This window comes from Canis lupus, chromosome X (genome assembly GCF_048164855.1).
Source record: "Canis lupus baileyi chromosome X, mCanLup2.hap1, whole genome shotgun sequence".
Classification (NCBI taxonomy): Eukaryota; Metazoa; Chordata; class Mammalia; order Carnivora; family Canidae; genus Canis; species Canis lupus.
The window spans coordinates 95388428-95395313 of record NC_132876.1 but is presented as its reverse complement, the minus strand read 5'-3'; the positions used below and the strand labels follow the sequence as shown (position 1 = coordinate 95395313).

Sequence of the window (6886 nt, the reverse complement as noted above, 5' to 3'; positions counted from 1 at the left end):
CAGATTCTCGGGAGCCCAATGACGGATTCAATCCCAGGACCCTGAGATCACAACCTAAGCTGAAGGCAGACACTTAACTGACTGAGCCACCCAGGCGCCCCATCACACCCAGATTCTTGAAATGCCTACCTAAGGGGTCCTTTGCTCTCTTCTGCCTTCCGGTTCTTCGATGTCCACTATTTTACACTGTTTTATTTGAACGCTCTCCTAGCACAATTATCTATCCTTTCATTCTTTCAGCATTTAAGGTTTTTGTTTGTTTTACCTTCACCCATTATCTTCTCTCCAATCCAGAAATAACCTACTATTTTCCTGCAGGCCAAGTCTATCTTGAGACTTGATCCACATAATGCTTTAATATGGATAGAATGTAATACTACTAAGCAATTCAAAGTAACAAACTATCAATAAATGTAACAATATAGATGAATCTCAAAAACATTATATAGCACAAGAAGAATTAAACCTAAATTGGCTGTGTCATTCCATTTATATTAAGTTCTTGAAAAGGCCAATCTAAGTTATGGTGATAGAAATAAAAAATTTTCTTACCTGTTAGGTGGGTGATTGGCTGGAACTTAGTATAAGGGAATTTTTGGGTAATGGAAACATTCTATAACTTGTTTGGGGTAAAAGTTACATGAGTATATATACTTGTTTGGGGTAAAAGTTACATGAGTATATATATTTATCAAAATTTACTATAGTACATATTTAAAATCTCTGTAATTAATTTTATGTAAATTATATCTAAAAATGTGGAGGAGTGAAGACTCTTAAGTTAAAAAGACTAACAATATTTGGGGCACCAGGCTGTCTTAGACAGGAGGGCATGTAACTTTCCATCTCAGGGTCTGGCATGTGACTTTTGTTCTCAGGGTCATTATGTTAAGCCCCACAATGGGTGTAGAGCCTATTAAAAAAAAAAAAAAAAAGGAGTCTTAAGAGCTCTATCAAACAACTACAGAGTGTGGACCTTATTTGGATTCTGAATCAAACTACCAAAATGAAAAGAATAAAATTTAAAGAGGCAACAAAAATTATAAATTTATGTTTTAAAATTTTTTAAATGGCTCTCAACATTGTCAATTTAGAAATCTGTGTTTCTGGGGGTTCCTGGGTGGCTCAGTCAGTTAAACATCTGCCTTTGGCTCAGGTAATGATCTCAGGGTCCTGGGATTGAGCCCCCCACCCCCTACATTGGGCTACCTGCTCAGTAGAGAGTCTGCTTCCTCCTCTGCCTCTCTTTCTGCTCTTCCCCCTGCTTGTGCTCAGCTCACTCTCTGTCTCTGTCTCTCAAATAAATGAATAAAATCTTAAAAAAAAAAGAAATCTGTTTCTGACTTCTTATAGAAAATGGAAACATTGAACCCACATTTTCAAATAAGCCTAGCAGTTGGGCTTAGGATCAATAAATTCTTACAGTCTCAGTTGCACAGAGACCCCGCCATTCTCCAATGTGTCTTGCATACAGTCTCATTCATTTCTGTTATTTCTACAAGCACGTAGGTACTTGAATTCATGACTCTGGTCATATCCCTTTTATCCATTTAGGACTTTTTGTTTGTTTGGTACTTTGGTCCAAATTCTGGTTCTTACTCTTGATGTGACTATTTTCATTGTATTTGGGCAAACTGGAGTATTTTAAGATTACACATATGTTTCAACAGCATACACACAGCCTCACTGAAATGACAGACCCAAAAGTTTACCTGATACGATAGAGAGTAGACCTAAGCAGAGGCAGTCATTGCCATTGACCTAGAGACCCTGGAACTAAGCACCTTATATAAAGGTACAAGTATATAATAAAATAATAAAAAAATACAGAATGCCTCTACATAATGAAGACAGCTACTTTATTAATGATTAACCTTTCCCATTTTTTTCCTGAGATTAAATTTATTAAGATTTCAAATCCTAAAATCTCTATTGTTGAAATCTCTGAGTTGATCTCATTCCATGGTGATCTTTTTTTCCAAAGAGCTTGTAATTAAACAAGAGCACGTAAGTAATTTTATTAATGAGATTTCCTGCTACTTTAAAGTTGTTCCATTTTCAAGACTGTCTGAACATTTTACAGGTCACAAAAATATTTTTAAAGATTTTTTAATGGAAAAGTGGCTGAAATAGGTTGGATCAAAATAAGCTGCTCCTTCCATCAGAGACTAGGCATGAGATATTTCCATTTGGATGGAGGAATTTTTTGGATTATATTCACCTGATGAGTGAGATGTGAAAATCAGATTTCTAGCTTAGCTATGGAATTTTATTTAGGAGACCATATTCCTCTCATTTTTATTCAGTAGCACATACAGTGAAAACAGAAACACTGCAATTAAGTAATCATCCAGTTTCCTCATAAAAACACATTATGTTTCAGATGACATCAAGAGGACATGATAAGCAATCCATAAGACTTAGAAATATAACATATCAGCAGAATGTTTTGAAACCCATTGTCAACAATATTTACTAGGCATGGCAAAAGAGGGTGGGTGATAAGAAAAGCCATCATGGTTGAAAAGGTCTGTTAGCAAACACCTGTAGATTGCAATTTGAAATTAAATTTTCTTGTCATTAAAGAGAAATGAATTTCAAGTAAGCATGTTATTTGCTTCCCTATAAACATCTCCACTGATTCACTCATCTGGGTTGCTAGTCAACAGGGAGGGTCTCAGTGGTGTTGTTCATTGTAACATCTACAGGGCAGAATAGAACAATTTGCATTACTAAATTAGGGAGAAAATACAAATTAAGATGAATTCCTGCTTTTCACACTTGTAGTAAACAGAGAGAGGTCTGCTTTGAAATATGACATTTGGGTTTGGCCAATAATTCTAAGCCCAAAGGGAGGTAGGTGACTAACAATGATGCACTTTTCTTAGACACACTTGGAAGGTTCAGATAAATTTAAACTTTGATTCACATTGGGGAAATGAAGTAGGGTAAGGAGGGAAAAGAGAGAACAGGGTGACATTGCAATCAGTCGTGCAGTGGTGTTTACAAATGTTGGCCTGGATTTAGAGCTTTCGGGAACAGAGTTAAATTATACCAGGCCAGTGCCCTGAATGGTTTTGTGCAATGAGGCAGTTGTCAAGTTCCAGAATGATGCTTCCAAAGCTTTCATGGCCTTTCCCACCAAACTAGGTCAGTGGTGTTTAGATATTAAATTTGTGTCTTCATGGATATTAAACCTCCTAAAATAATACTTGATTTCTCTACATGACATAGTCAAGGGAGTAATAAATTTGAGAATCTGAATTGTCCAGATCATTGTCTGACTTTTCTGCATTTAATAGAATATAGTCAGATACATTTTTAAAACTTTATCTCTAATGCAATTAAATTAAAGGTAGCGATTTGAAACCCCCAATAATGAGCATCTACTACACTTTATGCATTATATTAATTATCTAATATAATCCTCACTATGTCTCTATGAGATAAGGTTTTCCCTATTATAATTCTTATTCTGCAAATGAGGAATCTGAGACTAATTTGTTCACAGTCACTATGCTAGTAAGTAGATGATTTGGGATTTAAATTATGATCTGTCCTACTTCAAAGTATTTTAAAACATGTGTTATGACACATTGCTGCTGGGATACTGATCAACCATTTAAAAAAACTTCTTAAAAATTACAGTAGAACAAGGCAGAGTAGAAAATATTGGACAGCAACATAGGTAGCACGGTTCATGAAACTTTTCTTTCAGATGTGTGTGTATATGTGTGCAGCATGTGTATAATGATCTGAAATAAAAATGCATTTCCTGCTGTATCACAGTAAAAAAGAAGTTTAAAAAATACTGCAGTCTACATTCTCAAATCAAAATAATCTGTGGTAATTATAATATGCAAAAAAAGAAACCCCCTAAAATAAAGTACCATAACTGGAAGATTTGATTGGTAACTTCCTCAGCTTTAGAGGCTGTGTGGGCTGTTTTTCATTTTCTCCTTTACTAGATTTATAACCATCTATCTCTCAGATGGCTCTCTGGATTCTGCAGTTCAGAGCTTGACCAACTACTGTGTGGCGCGCTTCAGTGTACATAAGATCTCATTTGATGCCAAGTAACACTGTGCGTTAGAGCTTGTACAAATATTAGAGAGAGAACATAGAACTTAAATATCTTTCCCAGAGTCACCCAACTAGTACAAGAAAGGAATAGGAATCAACTAGAAACCCTGTGATATCATGTCCCCTTCTCCTCACACTTCCTTTAAATGGCATATGGCAGGTATTCCATATACACACCTTTTCAGGCCCAGTGCAGAAAACAAGATGCTTAAGTGTGAGTGTCTAGTGCTGGTAAGAAGCTGTGACTTTCCACACTAGTAATAAATATATGTCCTTCTTGATCTGACAATGTCAACAAAATAAATCAGTGCAATCATTTAATTTAAAAAGCATTAAGTAAGAGAATTCTGGAGTCTCAAAATTACCAGTTTTTCAGAGAATGAAGAATCCTTTGATGATCCTGACCCTAGTGAGAGTAGAAAGCGGGGAATGAAATCAGATTTATTGTAAATAAGATACTGACAGACAAGGAAACTTAATTCAGCATCAATACATGATAATGAAGAGTTTTAATAGCTTATTGCTCTTTACAAATATTCTCTCTTGAGCTATATGAAACATGATTTATAAATGTAAGAATAATTGGATTTGGATGTTCATTTAATTGACTCATCCATATCCACACATAGGGAAATCAATTGTATTGTAACTATATGTCTATTTACCAATATAAAGCAATTTGTTGAATAGAGGCCATGTGAAAGACAATACACAAAGCATCTCTAGAAACATTATGATGCATAGTTTAATGCTAAATATGAAATAGTCACATATGTAAAAATAATCCAAATGTATATTTATAAATAATTTATCTAACAGGGTAAAATATAAATAGATATATAAACAGGAAATAAATATGAAAAAACACCATAGACAGCAAGTTTAGGAAAATATAAGAGAGATAAGCATGAAATAATGTACTTAGCTATAACTCTCAAGTTCTCAAGTGCTTTTTGAGATGGCTTCCTTAAGAGTACTAATATAGTATTTAGCTACTACCAGCTTCATTTCTATTTCTAGGAGCTAGTAACCAGGAGATGGAATGCTACAGGGTTAGTGTTGGCAAAAGACCAGGTGTTTCAGATGTCTGTACTCACTGGCAGGGCACGAGTTTGATGAGGATAAAGCATTGGGAAATTAGCTGCTCCTCTAGGAAAACACCAAACGGTGACTATGCTGGTGCTGTGGGAGAGTCTGGAGGGCCCAGGGGCCCTGGAATGGTAGGCCACCAAGGTTTCAGTGGAGGCTGAGGCAGCGGCATACCAGACCTGGTCCTGGCTGTGGTCGGGGGCAGGGCTCGTGGAGGCAAGGCCAAGCACGTGGAGTGGATCCCTGTCACCATGCTGGGCCACCTGGTCAAGGATATGAAGATAAAGTCCCCAGAGGAGATCTGTCTCTTCCCTCTGCCCCTCAAGTACTCTGAGATCATTGACTTTTTCCTGGAGGCATCCCTCAAGGATGAGGTTTTGAAAGTTATACCTGTGCAAAAGCAAACCCATGCTGGCCAGTGAACCAGGTTCAAGACATTTGTTGCCATGGGAGATTACAATGGACACATTGGTCTGGGTGTTAAGTGCTCCAAGGAGGTAGCCACTGCCATCCTGGGGCCAGCATTCTAGCGTCCCTCTCCATCTTCCCTGTGCCACAAGGCTCCTGGAGGAACAAGATCAGCAATCTCTGCACCATTCCATGCAAGGTGACTGGCCCCTGTGGCTCTGTGCTGGTGCACTTCATCCCTGCCCCCAGAAGCACTGCCCAAGAAGCTACTGATGATGTATCAACACCTGCTACACCTGAACCTGGGGCTGCACTGCCACTAGGCAACTTCACCAAGGCCACTTCTGATGTCATTTCCAAGACCTATGGCTATCTCACCTATGACATCTGGAAAGAGACTGTGTTCACCAAATCTCTCCATTGGGAATTCATGGACCATCTTGTAAAGACCCACACCAGAATCTCTGGGCAGAGAACCCAGGCTTCAGATGTGGCCACCACATAATTTTATATAAGAAAAATAAAGTGAAGTAAAGCCTGTTAGAAAAAAAAGAGTCGGAAAATTATGACTCTGTGTTATATATAAAATCATGTCATAGTTACAATCATTTATCTATCACCAAGCATCTCATCATGCAGCTGTAATATAAGAGAAGACAACTGGATTTAGAGTCCGAAGACTACATTGGAATAAAAGGCTAAAATTTATGAGCTGGCTAACCTTGAAAATTAATTAGGCTTCAGTTTCTTCCACTGAAAATTGTAGATGGTAATTCTTTTTTACAGGAAGTTGTAATGGTAATTTGAGGTTGAATCATATAAAATTGCTGCTATTTGATCATTTTTATCTACAAAAATGATCATTTCACTTGGATTAACCTAATAGTACGAGCTACACATTTGTTGAATCTTCCGTCTTATAGGCACTTTGCTATGTTCCACATGTTGTAGTAGATTACAATGATGGCTTCAATTTTTTTACCCCTCCTCCTGGATTTGTACCCTTTGCAATAATACATTTTTAGCATCCTCCCATCACTAGTGGGCTGACCTACCCTGTCCCTTGAGTCTGGACTCAACAACTTGACTTATTTTGGTCAATGGAATGTTAGCATGGGTGAGCGGGTGCAGAGGTTTGAAGTGAACTTTAGCAATGGAGCTTGTCCTCTTTTGCTAAGAGAATATATCCAGGATAGCCTGCTAGAGAATAAGACACATCTAGAGAGAGTTATGGACATCCAGTCATTCCAGCCTGGGCCATCCTAGATCAACTGACATCCAGCCAACTCCTAGACCTGTTCAGGAG

At 37.6% G+C, this 6886-nt stretch overlaps 1 pseudogene; it reads left to right on the top strand.

The window, feature by feature from the left end:
• Positions 1 to 5256: 5256 nt before the first annotated feature.
• On the top strand, positions 5257 to 6085 carry LOC140628551 (small ribosomal subunit protein uS5 pseudogene; annotated as a pseudogene).
• The last annotated feature ends 801 nt before the right edge of the window (positions 6086 to 6886 follow it).